The sequence below is a fragment of the Mastigoproctus giganteus genome, chromosome 9, assembly GCF_048544385.1.
Source record: "Mastigoproctus giganteus isolate SK-2022 chromosome 9, ASM4854438v1, whole genome shotgun sequence".
NCBI classification, from domain to species: domain Eukaryota; kingdom Metazoa; phylum Arthropoda; class Arachnida; order Uropygi; family Thelyphonidae; genus Mastigoproctus; species Mastigoproctus giganteus.
Window position 1 is genome coordinate 26123482 of NC_143583.1, and position 17780 is coordinate 26141261.

Consider the following 17780-nt stretch of genomic DNA (forward strand, 5'->3'; position numbering starts at 1 on the left):
TCATTAGTAAAAGCACATGATGCAAGAAAGCAAGCCTATACAGCATCAGCCAAAAGGGGAAAAAAAAAAAAAAACCTTCTCATTTCACCCATCCCCTCACTCCAAATTTTTCTAGTTCTGCCTTGAATCTATTTAAGCTATCAACTTCTACAATAGATAGAAGTTTGTTCCATCAATCAACTACCTGCTGGCTTAAGGCAAACTTCCACACACCTATCCTACAACTGTCTTTCCTCAATTTGAATTAATGCCCTCTCAGGTGATTATTCTGAGCAAGAGGAAGAAACCCATCAGCACTGAGCATGCTCAAACCATTCAAGGCTTTTATACACCTCAATCAAATCACTTCGCAGGTGCCTAGTCTCCAGACACTGTAATTTGCAAAACTTAAGCCTTTCTTCGTAAGAACAACCCTTTGTTCCATTCACCAATCTTGTTGCCCTTCTCAGTATGGTAACGGATTCATCTTTAATAAATCACGCAATCTTCTTGCAATTGAGCTACTGCCACATTTAAGAATTATGGCAAACCAACCCCAGATCTACTCTATCACCCAAAGTGAGTAAGAGTTGACCATTTATCTATTAGAATGATGTGACCATATCAGTTGTTTTATGTGCACTTTTTCTAAACTCAGGTAAAACAAAACTGAAGTGGAAAACAAATCCACTATTTTATACATAGTATTTTATTAGGGGGTTAACCCCAAAAAAGATACATGTATAAAATAGCTTCTCAATCCTTATATCTAAACCTCTTTAGATTTTTTTTTTCCCTACTGTTCTTGGCACTATACCAAAGACAGTAGTGGATAAGCAAATAAACAGAACCATCTATGAGCTGAAAGGAATTTGTAAGAGTTCATATGCAAAGTTCCCAAAGGACATGTGTAAACAAGTAATAAGAAACTGACTGTAGACTTAAATCAGCATCTGATTCTTTGAGGTGGCATACTGATGTGGTCTTTCAATAATATTTCCTAATGTTCTCTTGTGATGCATGAAACAATTACTGTACTTCACTTTTGCTAATTAATAAAGAAAATTCTAATGACTTTATTCTGGCACACACTGAAAAATAAACAGTTTAGTAAAAAATGTATATACTTAAAGTATATAAGATTCCTTATATACACTGGTGTTCAAAGAAAGTGAATCACCTAGGAATTTCACATTTCTAACCCTTTTTTGCGATGGTATGTTACATTAATGATTAGCATCACAAATAGAAATATAAACAAAAGATATTTATTAGCAGTTAAGGCAAAGCTAAGTAATATTTGACAAGTGCTCTCAAAATATTCCAAAATGAGCATTTGCAGCCTTTATACAACAGTTTGGTAAACACGACAATTATGGCTGAAATGTTATCAGAAGCCCTCAAATTTGAGGGTTTCTGATAACATTTCAGAAGAAAACCAGAGGCAGTTCAACAAAATGAAAAGTTCACCAGGTGCAAACTAATATTTAGTTGAACTGCCTCTGGTCCTGATGATAGCAGTACACCATCAAGGCATTGACAACATCAATTTCTGAAGATAATCAACTGATAATTCGTTGTTCCAAACAAGAATTATGATTTTACTGAAGTTCATGAACGGTCTCTTTGGTTTCTTTCTGGCAACTGCAGATTCCACACAATGCCAACAGTTCTCTATCAGATTCAGGTCCAGGCTATTTCCTGGCCAGCTAAGAGCTGTAATGGACCATTCTTCCATCCATTTTTTCACCTGTAAAAAATGTAAACATTACTGTTGAACCTCAAATGCAGAAATGAAGCTAAAGTAACTACAGAAGTGCCTACTAACACTTTTGCCCAATGACAAGGAGCAGAGTCATCCTGAAAGATGCAGTTACTTGGCAGGTAGAAATAGTCTAATGGTTGGCAGCAATTTGCCTTCCAATATAGCCAGGTATCCATTGGCATTTACAGAACCTTTTATAAACTGCAGATGACCTACTGTGCAATATGAAATGCACCCCTTATTATTTGGCTGGTAGGGTGCTTCACTGTAGACACCATACAATCTGGATGGTATTCTTCACATCTACAGCAAATTGTTTATCTCCTATCAGAGCCATGCAGGTTGAATTTCTTTTCATCTGAAAAAAAATAAAATAACTGACTTCCACTGCTCGGGGGGGGGGGGGGTGTATTTTACATGTTTCTTACACCAAATTAATTTTCCATTTTTTATGTAAGGAGCGGCCTTCTTGGGATGACGGGCTACATTTCTGAAGAGGCATCTTCTGACCGTTACTGCATTTGCTACCACTCCTGTATGTTCTTCCCATTCTCTTTTCAGCTCAGACGAAAAAGCTTTACAATTTTTAAAGACTAAGTGCTTCAAAACATGGTCCTGTTTTGGCATAGACTCTTTTGCATCCAGTTCCTTTTTTTTTCTGTCAGCAAGAACCAGTATTGAGTTTGGAAAGAAATCTACTCACTGTCGACTGATTACAAGACACTAAGCAATATGACAGGAAGAACATCCTCAAGTAAAGCAACAATAGCACTCTTTCTTTGTGGCATCAAGTACACGCAACTCTTCATCCTGACACAAGCAAGGAATGACTGCAACCTTTGCAGAGCATGCTTATACAGCTGAAAGTAACAGCTGATACAATATTACATCACCTATGCATGTCAATCTTATCTGATGCAATCTGTAAGAAATATTGCTATATACTTACGTTATGGGGTGATGCACTTTCTTTGAACACCAGTGTATATTAAGTAGAATATATAGGATCAACTTTCAGAATTACATGGAACAAGTGTAGATTCATATTACATAGCTAAAAATAAGGATTCCTACAAACATGTCTCAGTTTATTTCTAATAAAGTTAGAAACCATATATAGCAAACTGTTCATATTTTGTAATAAAAATGACTGCAAAAATAAGTTTTAAACAGTACAAAATAAGTACCAACAATAACATGAATAGTGTCATTCTACTACACAAATTGTATAAATTACTTGTGAGTGAACAGCTTAGTATATACTAGTGTCATGATGTCTGTTATGCAAGTTTCAGCTTCCATACCTTGTATGGAATACAAGGTCTGGCCTCCACTTCCCTTTGTGACCACAATCTCCAATCAAATATATCAGACAAGACTTCCCCTTAAACCCATGATGGGTCTGCATTATTACTGCAATCTTGTGAAGATGATCATGCAATGCTTTTAACCAGTGACTTCATTATTTTCCCTAAAAAGGTCTGTAATTACTTAATTCCTAACAGGTCTAATTACATTGACCCTTCGATTCCCCCTTTTTGAATTAGGGATATATTTGCACATCTCCAGTCAGCAGGGAGATCCCCTGAGTCCAAGGATACTCTCGTAATTATGGCTAAGGGTTTGCTTACTTCTTTTGCTGCCTCCTTTAATATAACTGGATAGATCCCATTCATCCCAGGTGCTTTTCTTATGTTCAATTTCAACAATTTCTCCTCCACTTTGCTCTCAGTTATTATAAAATCATTTAGCTCCTTGCCAGAGTTTCATAAGCTTCTGGCCTCCACTTCCCTACAGACCTCGTGTGAATGTGGATGCAAAATACTCATTCAGTTTGTCAGCTATCTGAGCAGGATCATTAACACAAACCATTGAACAAGTGTACCAACCTGATTTACCCCCTCCTTCTAGAATTTACATAAGTTTGCTGTTTTCCTTTGAATCCTTTGTCAAAGATTTCTCATAATCCACCCTAACCTCCTTTGACTTGATTACAGACTAGCTTATATCTACCATAGGCTTCTGTGTCGCCTGATAATTTATATGCATCCCATGCATTTTTATTCTCTGCCACAAGTCATTAGTCCATCTGACATCCATTTAGGCCTAAACCTTGAACATTATTTCTTAGTTGGTATGAAAAGCCCAGTAGCTTTCAAGATTAATTCCTTGAAAGCTTCCCATTTAGAATTTGCTGTTGGTCCCAATGCACAGAATTGAAAAACAGTCAGACCATTGCAGTTACCTTTAGGAAAGCAAAATCCCTTCCCTTTACCCCTGATGGTAGTTACATCTTTAAGTAAATCCCCATATCAGTACACTGATCACTACCACCTGGTGGTTCCTTTATCTGCAAATTCTTAATGCACAAATAATTACTTCTGATAAGATCAAGGGTATTACTCTTGGTTGCCTTTCAAACATGCTGATGTAGAAAACACTCATTCAATAAATCCACAAAAGTCTTGCTAGTGTGCAAGTGACTAAGCACACAAGTTCCAGTCAATATCTGGGAAGTTAAAATCCCCTATTATAACACATTCTGATTTACTGGCCCACTATTTCTCTGTGCAATTGTTTGTTGTACTCAGAATCATTAGGCCTATATACAATGCTCCTACTCTCAAACAACAAGACACCAGGGAATCAGAAACAAGAAGCTGCTGAAGCCCTGAAACAACAAGACACCAGGAATCAGATTTGTCACAGTGAATGCAACACCAACCAATGTGAGGAAAACAGCTGCATTAAATGTTCTCCTTACAGGGCTTATTACAGTTTGCTTTGTAAACAATGATTAATGTTTAATACCTCTGAAATAGACCTTTGAGACATGTTTATAGAACTTATTTTTGGCTGTAGAATTTGCTGCTACACTTGTTCTATGCAATTTTGAAAACCCTGTACACAAACAGAAGTAACCAGAAAAATAACTAAAGTTTTTTTTTTTTTTTTTTTTTTTTTTTTTTTTACATTTGGAAGGCAGCTTCATCAAAAGCCAAATGCTAACAAGAACCCTCCTTTTGCTAGAATCAGGCATCAAAATAAAAGCCAATGACAGCAGATTTATGTTCTTCCCCAGATGTAGTACAGAAAAACTGAGTGTCACAATTTACTTCATAAGTTGACTTTCACATATAAGGGCTGTTGAACAAAGAATGATCAATTTTTTTTTCACAACATTTCCTTTATTAATCATCCATATTTTGATGGTCCTTTCCAAAGTAATCCCTATTGGATGAAATACAGTTACTCCAACATTTCCACCATTCTTCAAAAACATGGTGGAAACCAGCTTTGACATGTGTTTGAGAATCACCTCAATCTCAAATGTATGTCTTTACAACTTCTGATGACTGGAAATGTTTTCCTTGCTGCTCAAACTTCAGAAAGAAAAAAAAAAAAAAAAAAATCACAGGGTGCAAGGTCAGAGCTGTAGGGCAGATGACACACATTCAACATTAATGCTGGCTAAGCACTATGACCAGTAAGCACAAATCACCACACCTGAGTGCAATTGTGGTAATTTGTGACTAATGTGGTTGTGCAAAGTATGCAGTACAGTTCTGTAACTAAGGTCCTGTAACAGTTGTGATGTGGCACAACAGGTTAGTAAACCATTCCTTGAATTTTGAAAAAAAAAAAGTCACCATAACCTTTCCTGCAAAAGTCAACTTTTGCATTTTATGGTGTTGGCAATGAAAACAGTTTTATTGCTTACTCTCTGGGTCAAAACGAAGTCATGTCTCATCTGCCATTATCAACTTATGCAAAACCTCACCATCTTCAGTAACCATCCGTTGTATCACCTGACAAACTTCCATGCAAACTTTGTTGCTCAGATATGAGTGGTCTTTGAACCCCCGTGAACACAAACAAGGTCATATGCAAATGGTCATGGAGAATACTGTGCACATTTTCTACTAATATATATTAATAGTAATAATAGCCATATAGTGCAAGGAAGCCATATGCTTTTGCTACACTGGAAGAAAAAAGGGAAAAAAAAGAAAAAATCTTCCCTCCTCAAAGGTAACTACTAGTTGACCTTTGAATTTATTCAAACTGCATGCCTCAACTAACTAGGAAGACAACCTGTTCCAGCAATTAATGACTTGCTTGCTAAACAAAAACTTAGTACAGTCAGTCCCATATAGCACGACAGTTGTGTTCCTAGAAACCCTCGTGCAATGCAAAATCGTGCAATATAAACAACAGGCCCTATGGGAAAAATAGGTGCCGACCACCCAAGATTGAACACACATTGGTAACCAAAAAATTACCAAACAATAAATAAAATACATAAAAATAAAATAAATAAAATCATTATAAAAATGATTAAAATACGTAATAAAAAATATACTTTTTATAATATTTTTATTATTACATTATATTACATTATATTATAATATAATAAATAATAAAAAAATACATAAGTATTTTTATGAATAAAATACTTACATATTTTAGTACAACTATTACGTAATAAAATATTGCTAATGCTTTTTCTTCTATCGTAAGCAAACTTGTTTTTTGTTTGATTTTCTAACCAAACAGATGACAGCCGTTCCATCTCTTCCAATTCTGTGTGTCTTAATATAATGGATTTTAATTACACTTAGAGTTGTTCCTGCTATGAAAGTTGTTTTTATTTTCTCTGCATTCTTTGTAATTCTCGGCATTGCCTCATTTAGGTCTGTAGCACGTGCAATTTCACATGGTCTTTCATTTTGCTCAAAGCGTTTCACAATTTCATATTTTTTCTCTTTCGACAGAGGCAGACTGGCCATAAGCCTTACCGGGGAAACCCCGGTGGGCTGGTGTGATTTTGGCCATAAACCATAGTATGAGGCCCCTATATATTTTCCTGGGTAAGAAATTTTGACCCAGTCCACCTCTGTTTATTGATATTGCTTTTCTTTTTCTCTCTGAATCTGCAGTGTCTTCACCAGGATGCTTCCTTTTCACACCTTTTAAGTATTTTACTCATTTTTAGGGAATAAAGCACAATTACAAAACGAGGAAGCAAGCTTGATACACATAAACAAAGCTGCGCACGTGTAGCAACTGAATAAACAACACCGTAAAGGCAGAGATACACTATTAACACTTCACATTTTACTAAAGCACATTTCTAGTGGTTACTACCATAAAACAATAAAAACAATTTCCAGTTGCATTTCTGCTAGTGGAATCTGTTATAAACTGGTAGTAAATTCGATCTAATTGCATTTGCGATTATACCGATTTCTGGAATTGTGTTGGTTTTTACGTTATTATGGTGAAATATGTTTCCCCTTCACTGATATAAAAAACAAATACATTTTCAGAATCTTCTCTTCATTCCTATAGTGTTGCGTTTGGTTAGGGTGATTCTGCGTTCGACTGCCATTTCTTGTAAACACAAAGGCGAATCGTGCATAAGCGAAATCTGTTCGTGTTATAAAAGATATCATTCCCCTATTTATAAATCGTGTATGATCGAATTCGTGTAGTGTAAACACGTGTTATACGAGGACTGACTGTACAATACAGTCAAATTCTTTCCCTGTAATTTTAATTTACGTCCGTGTTCTGGAATTCTCTACATCAAAAATTATCTTCATTCATTTTACTTACCCCTCTCAGGGCCTTATATACCCCAATCAGGTTACCTCTGAGGTGCCTAGTTGCCAAGATCTGAGTTTACCCACAATCTGAGTTTTTTCTTGTATGGTCACTCTTTTGCAAATTGCCCATCTTTGGAATCTTTCAAGCTCTATCTTTTTAGATGAGGTTTCCATACTTTAAAACAGTATTCCAAATGTGGTCTTACAATTGCCTTATGTGGGACTATGACCTCCATATCTCTATAGGATAATGTTTAATAAATCAATAGGACACCATGGGCTTTCCTGGCTGCCTGATTACACTGATCAGAAAACTTCACATCTGCTTGTATTACAACTGTCCCCAGATCCCTTTCTTCCTGTTTTTTTTTTTTTTTGCTGTTTTTATTTCAATGCCACGAAGTCTATAATTTATATTGGGGTTGCTATTCCCCAAATGTAAGTCCTTGCATTTTGCTACATTAAAAACAGCCACTTTTCTGACCATTCCTGCAGCTTGTTAAAGTCATCCTGAAGGAGCACTGCTTGGTACTGATCATTAACTATTCTATCAATCTCTACATTGTCTGCAAACTTTGAAAAAGCTTTTATCATCATCAATATAGTTTATGAAAATCAGAAACAAGACTGGTCCATGAACTGATCCTTGGAGGACCTCTCTCCTGATATTACACCAATCTGAAAAATATCCATGAATCACAACCCTCTGCCCTGCAGCCACCCAATAATCCATCTTAGAATTTTTCTAGTAATCCCAACATGTTCCAACTTATATAGTAACCTTTTGCAAGGGTTAGAGTCAAATGCCTTGCTAAAATCCAAATAAACTGTCAAAATTGTTCCCTACACCTAGCTCATGAGTAATTTTGTCAAAATAGCCTACTAAGTTAGTTAAATATGATTTTCCCCTAACAAAACCATGTGTGTTATTCAGAATTCCATATTTATCTAAATGTCTCTAGATTGCATTCTTAATCACTTCTAATATTTTCCATTCCTGTATTTTAAGCCCTGTGATATCACCTAATTTGTGAGTAATGGGGGTCAAGAACATTCTCTCCTCTAGTATTTTCTCTAACATGCTGATACAAACAATAATCATCTAGTTTATTTTAGAAAGAATAAATATTTTCCCCAAGGTGTTTCTCCTCCCACTTATTCTAATCAATCTGGGGAAGATTAAAGTCACCCATAAGACATTCACACTTGCTTGCCCATTCCATCTGCATATAAAGATTGTCATTCTTCACAATCTTCTGGTCTATAGATTACCTCCACTCTCATTGTTTCTTCGCTTTATACTAACTTAGACCATACAGATTGTATGATTGTAGATGTAACTTCAGACTCAGAAAAAGCTCTTTTTGCACTCAGGCTACTTTTGATAAGAACCATGACAACCAATTTGTGGGTGGCCCCACATTTCTGTTAGTCCTATTGCACCAGCATTAGTCATCCTAACCAGGAGTTCAAAAATTCAGCCATTTTGACAAATCCTAACATTACTACAGGAACAGTTAAGACCAAGTACTCTTCTATAGTTTACTACCCTGACACACCCCTTGAAATTAAGTAAGCTTGTTTCACCCATCTTTCTCATCCTGCTCATTTAAAACATTACCCTCAAAACACCTTGCCAAGATCAGCTGTTGTGGCAACAAATGAGAATTCTTGAGGCAAGTACAAACATTACTTTGACCCATATCATCAGATAAATGTGAAACTACAGTACCCTTCTCCCTCCAACTAGCAGTGTCCCCTAAACTTTTAAGATATCCTCAATGATACTGGCAAAAATCCTTGCACCAGTTTTGTTCAAATGAATGCCATCTCTCAAAATTAGATTTCTTTTAGCTACATGTGTAAATGTAGCTAAAAGAAATCTCCCCCTCCCAAGAGTCCTAGATTCCCTGAAGTTAAGTTAATCCACAAGGCTTTCATCATACAATCTCACCTATTGCATCTGGGCAGAACTGCAAACATACCATTCTGACCTAACTTGTGGCATTTTTTTTTTTTTTTTGGATGGTCTTATATTTATCCAACAAATGGTCAGGTTGTGTTAGTTTAATATTGTTAATCCCCACATGAATAATAATGCTCCTCTTTAACCCCCCCCCCCCAACTCAATCTGAAAATCTCTTGGTAGCATCATCAATTGTTGCTCTGGCAAAAAACACCCTGGTTCTGGAGCACCTATCTTTATTACAAAAAGCATCACCAGTTTCTCTGAAAATATTCTCCCAATAAAACTAGATCACCTTCAACCAAAGCAGTACACACTTGACTATTCTTATCTGGGATGAATCAATTGACTTGAGAAAGTACAAGCTTCAAGTTACATTTGTTTCAAGGTCAATCACTCAATTTTTTCCAGTGTTCCTTGAGGTTGTCAAACATTCTCTCAGATACACTAGACAAGTTGTACTTGCTACCTGATAGTCTAAAACACTGACAGAACTGATATTCGGGTGGAATTCAAGTTAAGTGGACCCAATTTCAGCAAAGTGCGGATGGTCTGTGACAGTCAAATCTGCTTCCACCTTCATGATGGTGGGACTGTCAGTAATCCTGGATATAACCCCATGCACAAGCACACTGTGGGTGACCATGGTGTGCTTTGAACCAATGTAAGCAGGGGCAAGGTGTGGCACCCACACCACATGGAGGAATGCCACCCCTCTGTGTTACCAGGCAATACTTGGTGGTAGATACTCATCAACCAGTGCAATACCACCACTTTGTTTACAGGAGGCTTGAAGTGGTGGAACCCATGTTTAGTCTCTAGAGCTAAGTTCCGGTCAACCCTTCCCTATCTCTTCCATCATGCAGTATGATTGATGACTTTTGAGGTTATGATGAACATCGTGGCGAGATCCAATATTCCATACTTTGAGGGCACAGCTCTAAAACGGTGTTCGCAGGCCGGCCACTAGCTAGTTAGTACACCTGACTGAACCTATCGGTAACTCTAGGAGGCTTCTGGATCAGCTAGTGTATAACCTTGCTACCTCTACTCTGCCAGATAGTGACTGGAGGGAGTCCGAGTAGTGTGTATGCGGGGAGATTTGTCGAGGCCACGTTATGTCAAGGATCTGGGTATATTCTTACCACGTGTATGCCATATCCAAAAATTTCATTACTTCATACAGCATGTCCCACCCACTTTTTCTTACCATTGAATACACCATGAATTGTTAAACTAATAGAGCAAGCTTATCTGCGAAAAGATCTAAACCTCCCAAGCACTTCCTAATTCATTTTACAAATATACGTGGTCTCAATTCTAATCTCAACGATGTCCATTTCCACTTGCAGTCTGCCAAACCCATGTACTTTTTCTGACAGAATCTCAGTTATCGGTTGATTCAACTACTGCTCATTTAAGATGACCAAATTATTCGCTGTATGATTCCTTTCACCTCAAAGGTGGTACTTGTGCATATGTCCGTTCTGATATTCCCTGTCAGAAACTGCGGCAATTTGGAATCTCCTCTCTTTGATCTTCTCTGGCTTAAAATCTCTCTACCTCATTATGTCAAATTCATCTGTTGTCTCTACTGTTCTCCCAACTCCACTAATCACTTGGAGCTCTTTGACTTCCTCTCTTTGCAACTTGACTTTCTCCAGTCAAACTTTCCTAACAGTGAGGTAATTTTAATGTTCACAACTCCAGCTGGCTTCTGTTTTCTAGTCACACTGACCCAGCTGGTCGAGATACTGAGGCTTTTGCAATTACTAATGACCTAGCACAGATTGTTCATTTACCTACAGGAATACCGGACAATCCTAATCATACAGCCAATACGCTTAATCTTTCTCACAAACAACCCTTCTAAGCACACGGTCAAAGTGAGAGGTCCTTTAGGCACTTCTGATCACAACTTGGTGATTGTCTCTTCTCCAATGGAACCTTTATCTCATGGCTATCCCAACCTCTTGTTGTTTGGTATTACAAGAATGCAAAATGGGATAACCTGCGAGACTTCTTTTCTTCTTTTCCTTGGTCGGATTACTGTTTCAAAACTTCTGATGTCAACGTTTGCTCAGATCGTGTCAGTGAAATTATTCTTGCAGGAATGGAATCCTTTATTCCACACACCACTTTAAAATCTCATCCTTTATCTAAACCTTGGTTTTCCAATAAATGTTCTAAGGCTGTTCAAGAGAAGAATGTTGCATATCGTAATTGGCTTGTTTCTAATTCTTCAGTTTCATTTTCTGCCTACACCAAAGCTCGCAACAATTGTAAAGCAGTTATTAATCAGTCCAAACTAGTTTGAACAGGCTAAGAGTAGAAAACTTGCTTCTTGCCCTAATGGTAGCCAAGCATTCTGGTCTCTTGCCAAAGCTATTGGCCGCAACTTTTGCCCATCTCTGCTCCCACCTCTGTCCAAACCAGATGGTTCTGTTGTCACTTCAGCCAAGGATAAAGCTGACCTGCTAGCATCCCATTTTTCTTCCAGCTCATGTATTAATGATCTTGGTAAAACACCTACCACCATTCCCAACACACTTCATTCCGTGTCTCCTGTGGTCTTCTGTCAAATGGATATCAGAAGGATTTTGATGAATCTTGATGCTAAGAAAGCTCCAGGTCCTGATGGTTCTCCACTTGTTCTGAAAACCTGTGCTCCTGAACTTACTCCTATTCTTTGCTGCCTTTTTTCACTTTCTTATTCCAAAGGTGTTTTTCCTTCTGCTTGGAAATTTGCTCATATCCAGCCAGTTCCTAAAAAGGATGATAAATCCCTCCCATCCAATTATCATCCCATTGCAATTACTTCTACTCTTTCTAAAGTAATGGAGAAATCAATTAACCGCCAACTCTTAAAGTACCTAGAAACCTTCCGTCTGATCAACGATCGCCAGTATGGATTCCGTCAGTGTCGATCCACTGGTGATATTCTGGCTTATGTTACCCATTTATGGACAAATTCAATGGAAAACTTCGGGGAAACAATCAGTTGCTCTTGACATCTCAAAGACTTTCAATCGCATTTGGCATAAAGGTCTTCTAAACAAGCTTCCATCTTATGGTTTGACAACTGTTTTTTGTAATTGGTTATCCAGTTTTCTTTCTGATCACTCACTGAGGGTGATGTTAGATGGCTCTGTCTTTTAACTTCACTAATGTAGGTGTCCCCTAAGTTGTTCTTTCCTCCACACTTTTCCTCTTGTATGTTAATGACCTTCTTCCATTGACTGGAAATACTATCTGTAGCCTTGCCGATGTTAGAACATTGCATTCCACTTTCCATTTTGAAAAACCTTTCCCTGCTCAATCAGCTTCAACTTCTCAAATATCTGCTACCAATTCCTTAAATGCTGATCTCCAGTGAGACAAAGACAACTTGGTTGATTTCAATCATTCTAAAACTCAGTCTTGTCTTATCTTGCAAAAAAGATTCTTCTACTCCTATGCTTATCTTTGGTGGCACTTCGATTTCTAAGCAAAATGATATCTCTTTTGGGGATTACCTTGACTTCTAATCTCTCTTGGCACAAGCACATTACAAATATTGCTTCCTCTGCATCTTAAAAAAAGAAACCTTGGATTTCTCTTTCGCTCTCAATGGTACTTTTCTTCATTGAAACAGCTGTTCACTCTGTACAAATCACAAATCTGCCCTACCATGGAATATTGTTCCCACATCTGGGGCAGTGCCCCCAAAATCTCTCTTAGGCTTCTAGATTCCATTCAAAAGAGGGCAGTTAAGTTAATTAATTACTCCTCTGTAACAGTCTCTCCACTCTGTCTCAGACATACTGTTTCTGCTGCATGCCTTTTCAACAGATACTTCCATGGGCACTTTTCTTCTGAATAGGCTTCTATAATTCCTGCTCTTTCAAAACAGTCCAAACACATGCTGCCACCAGCCAACATCATTTACTGTTCAACTTCAAACTCACTGAACCAACTTTTCATGTTTTGTTTATTCCTTCAACTGCCATTTTCTGGAACAACCTTCCTTCACACATTTCTTGAAAATTACAGTCTACTGTCAACAAATATCTTCTTTCGTCTTCTCAACCTCCAACCCAAGCACAGTACTAAAGGTTCTTATACATCTCGTGTTTGGGATTTTCATAAAAAAAAAAAAAAACCCAGCCAGTCCCATCAGAAGTCCAAAAATTTGTCAGTAGATGTTCGATTGAAAATGAACGAGGAATGTGATTAAATGAAATATTTCTTTTTTTAATAACTTTGTTTTATTCAACATTATGGAATCACTATTAATCAAATCCCATAATGTATAGAGAAAATAATTAACATCTAGATTAGTATATAATGAAACAACATATAGGGAAAACAATTTATCATCATTATCTAATTGTCTTTTAATTTATAAAATGTAAATCTGAATTTTTTTTTTACTGAATTTTAATATAAGACATAGAAGTTTTATAATGTTGTAAATATGACGTGAGGGATGAATAGGCCGAATTTTTGTAGGAGACAATAGGTCTAATCAGTTACCGTTTTATGTAACTTAATTTGTCCAAACAGTTTCATCCCTCGTGTCATATTTATATGACAATATAAAACCTTTAAAAAGTAAAAGTAAAGTAAAGTGCAGCCATTATCAACCCACTGCAGGGTGGAAGCCTCCTCAACAATTCATGCTGAGGGAAATGGACCATAATCTGCCACGCTGGTCCAGTGCGGGTTGGCAGATCGACCGTATTCAGCAGTCAGGGGCTTGAACCCCGGTCTACTCAAAGAGCGTGTGCTACTGCACTCCCGCTCCTGCCCACTCTGCTACGGAGGCCGTCATAAAACCTTTACGTCTCATTAAAATTCAGATTCACTTTTTAATAAATTAAGGCAAATATCGCTGTTTACCTTGGTTAACAAAATAATCCCACCATAGAGTGCTAATTTTAATGGAATCTTTGTTTATAAGAGTGGATATTAAGTTAGTCACTTTACTTCTTGTGAGCATGGATCATACCGAAATAATTTAGTCCATTATAAGAAATTTAGTCAAAAATATTTTAAAAATATTTCAACAATTGTCTTCTGTTTCCAGTCTTATTGCTGGTTGGTTTGGTTTCAGGTGAGTTGATGTGCATTGGCTGTGCTTTGCTCTTCCTTCTGGCAGGAAGGAAATAATGGAAATTGAAGACAAAATTAGTTTTTAACAAACCCATATATAATATATATATATATATATATAAACAAACTATACTTTTAAAAAGTATAATCGCATTATGTACTTATACTTTATATAATATAATGTATTGATCGGATTAATTAGATGTGAGCAATTTCCTATCAAAAGGTAGGAGCAATTCTTTATTTTTCAAATAGTTATACTAATATGCATAAACTGCAGCCATTATCAACCCACTGCAGGATGTAAGCCTCCTCAACAATTCATGCTGAGGGAAATGGACCATAATCTACCACGCTGGTCCAGTGTGGGTTGGCAGATCGACCGTATTCAGCAGTCAGGGGCTTGAACGCCAGTCTGCTCAAAGAGACTGTGCTACTGCACTCCCACTACTAACCACTCCTGGCTACGGAGGCCATTAATATGCATACAAGACTACAAAACCCAAAACCAAGAATTTGAAGTGGTCTTACTTCCATGGAAGTAAAACCTTCAGGGAACTCATTAAAATATAACATAGGTTAGTGCAAATTACATCCTTACTACACAGTTGAATTTTAAGATTAATTGAAGTTTGCATGTTAGATATTATAACACTCATATTGTGAAATCCTTCAAAATGGGTTGCTCCCTCGTACTTTGAAGAAATAACTTCTCTAGTGGGGACATGCTATTAATTATTCTCAGCAGTGCGCACCATGCAGATGGCATGTTTTGAAACTACTTGGCCTGCCACTGGTGGGTGGATAGGTACCCAGCAGTGTAAGGACAGATGACCCACAAGGCCAAATAGCTTCAAAACAGTGCCATCTAGGTGGTGATACTCAACTGAGAATAAGTAACAGTAGACTTCTCTAATGAGAAAGTGTTACTTAGTATTAGTTGAGGCATATGATGCAAGCTTATAGAGCATCAGCCAAAAAACCCTCATTTCACCCATCCAGTCACTCGAAATGTTTGTCTAGTTCAACATTAAATTTATTTAAGCTACAAACTTCAACAATGGATGGAAGTCGGTTCCAGCAATCAACTACCCACTGGCTAAAGGCAAACTTCTGCACATCTATTCTACAACTGTCTTTCCTCAATTTGAATCTACGCCCCCTCGGGTTCTTAATCTGAGAAAGTGGAAGTATCCCATCAGCACTGGTGCCTGCTGAAACCATTCAAGGCCTTGTACGCCTCAATCAGTTCACCTCGCAGGTGCTTAGTCTCCAGATGCTGCAACTCACAGAATTTAAGCCTCTCCTGGTAAGAGAACCCCTTTGTACCTCTCACCAATCTTGTTGCCCTTCTCTATACTCATTCTAGCAACTCTACATCCTTCCTAAAATGATGTCTCCAGACCTGTATGCAGTACCCAAGGTGTGGCCTGACCATTATCTTATACAAAAGGATAATCACCTTGTCACTGCTAGCAAAATTCCTATATATCATTGACAAAACTCCATGACCTGCTCTAGCAAGCCCGTCTGCACTGCTCAGAAAACTTCATATCCAACTGCACAATTACCCCAGGTCTTTTACATTCTCCACCTCCGTGAGTAGTACCACACAGTTGGTATGTTTCTCTTGGGTTACTGCTGCCCATATGTATTACTTTGCATTTGTCAATATTACACTTCAGTTGCCACTTCTCAGCCCCATCTACCTAACTTTCTCGATTCTGTTGCAGTAGCATACTGTCTTTACTATCATTAACAACCCAGCCAACCTTTGTATCATCTGCAAACTTTGACATTAAGCCTGATATACCTTCTTTGATATCATTAAGAAATATACAAAACAACAATGGGGAAAGCACTGAACCCGGGGGACTCCACATAGAGTAGTGTCCATTTATTAACACTCCTGCTGTCTCCCACTCAACCATCTCTTTATCCATTGTGGCAACTTGCCTTTAATGCCATACCACTGCAATTTGTACAGCAGTCTTGCTTAGGTGATCCTGCATCACTTCTTTAAACAGTGACTTCATTATTTTCCCTGGAACAGAAGTTAAACTAACAGGCCTATAATTATTTGCATCACCTTTTGAACCCTCTTTGTGAATTGGGGATACATTTGCACATCTCCAGTCCATGGGGACCTCCCCCGAATCTAAGTATTCTGTCATAATTATGGTTAAGGGTTTGTTTACTTCCCTCGCTGCCTCCTTCAATATAAATTGGTTCGATTCCATCTGCCCCAGGTGCTTTTTTGTTTAACTTCAATAATTTTTCCTCCACTTTGCTTGAAGTAAGAGTAGTAGTAGTAGTGGTGGTAGTGGCACATGATGCAAGAAAGCAAGTGTAGGAGCTTATGCAGCATCAGCCAAAAAAAAAAAATCACACCATTCCCTCCAAATGCCTGTCCAGTTCCTCCTTAAATTTATTTAACCTATCAACTTCTACAACGACAGATGGAAGTTTGTTCCAGCAATTAACCACCCGCTGGCTAGAGGAAGGAAACTCGTGAAAGATTCCACAGCATGAAATGTTATAATAATAATGCTTAATGTACAAACTTTGGACTGTCTTACAATTTAACTATGGTTAGTACAAATGCATCATTTTCAAAGATTCAGGATAGCATGAAGACAGCAATAAACTTAAGCCAACTAATTTCAGATAGTTCAATTTCTCCCCATTTTGCACAACCTTAATCATTGTGTAGATTCACTGCACCTCCTTACTCCCAAAATTTGGAACATACTCTATGTTACCAAGAAAACTCACATAGAAAAACCAAGGCCTTGAAGAGTCAATTGTCCTTTACAGAAGCTGACAACTCTTGTCCTAAGATGCCATACAATTACAGTAAAAGCATTCAAATGTTTTCTGTCACTTAGTTCTTGTATAATAGACAAATATGTAATGAAAGTAATAATCAATTGGCTATCCAACCAGGTTATGATTCCATCCAGTTTCCCTTTCTGGAGAATAGGGATAAAGCTTCCTGAATTCCAGAAATGTTTGCAGTGGCATATCGTCATAAGTTAAGCCTGTGATGCAGAAAGAGCACCATAGGTTAATACACCACTGGATTTACCCATACGTTGAGACAAACTAAAAAAAAAAAAAAAAAAACACCATGAACCACTCAGTGGCATCTCAACCTGTTACAAAAGTGTCAATTTCCCATGGTAATCTGAAAAGTCAATCTTTTGATCAGTTTGAATTTAAATGTTAGCATTTCACTTTTCAGTGTTATTAGGTATCAATTCTTAAGTGTTTGCACTTTGAACATGGTGTTCTGTCTCATTTGGCATTTCAATGAGTCAGTGTTCTAACGTGTTGCACTTTGGGTGTCAGCATTATGACTTTTGGA

General features: G+C 37.5%; 1 protein-coding gene across 6 annotated transcripts in view; it reads right to left on the reverse strand.

Annotated features, from left to right (window-relative positions):
• The window catches only part of Fas2 (neural cell adhesion molecule fasciclin 2), a 290468-nt gene that overhangs the window by 48290 nt on the left and 224398 nt on the right, over positions 1 to 17780 (reverse strand). The gene's annotated exons all lie outside the window — the stretch shown is intronic.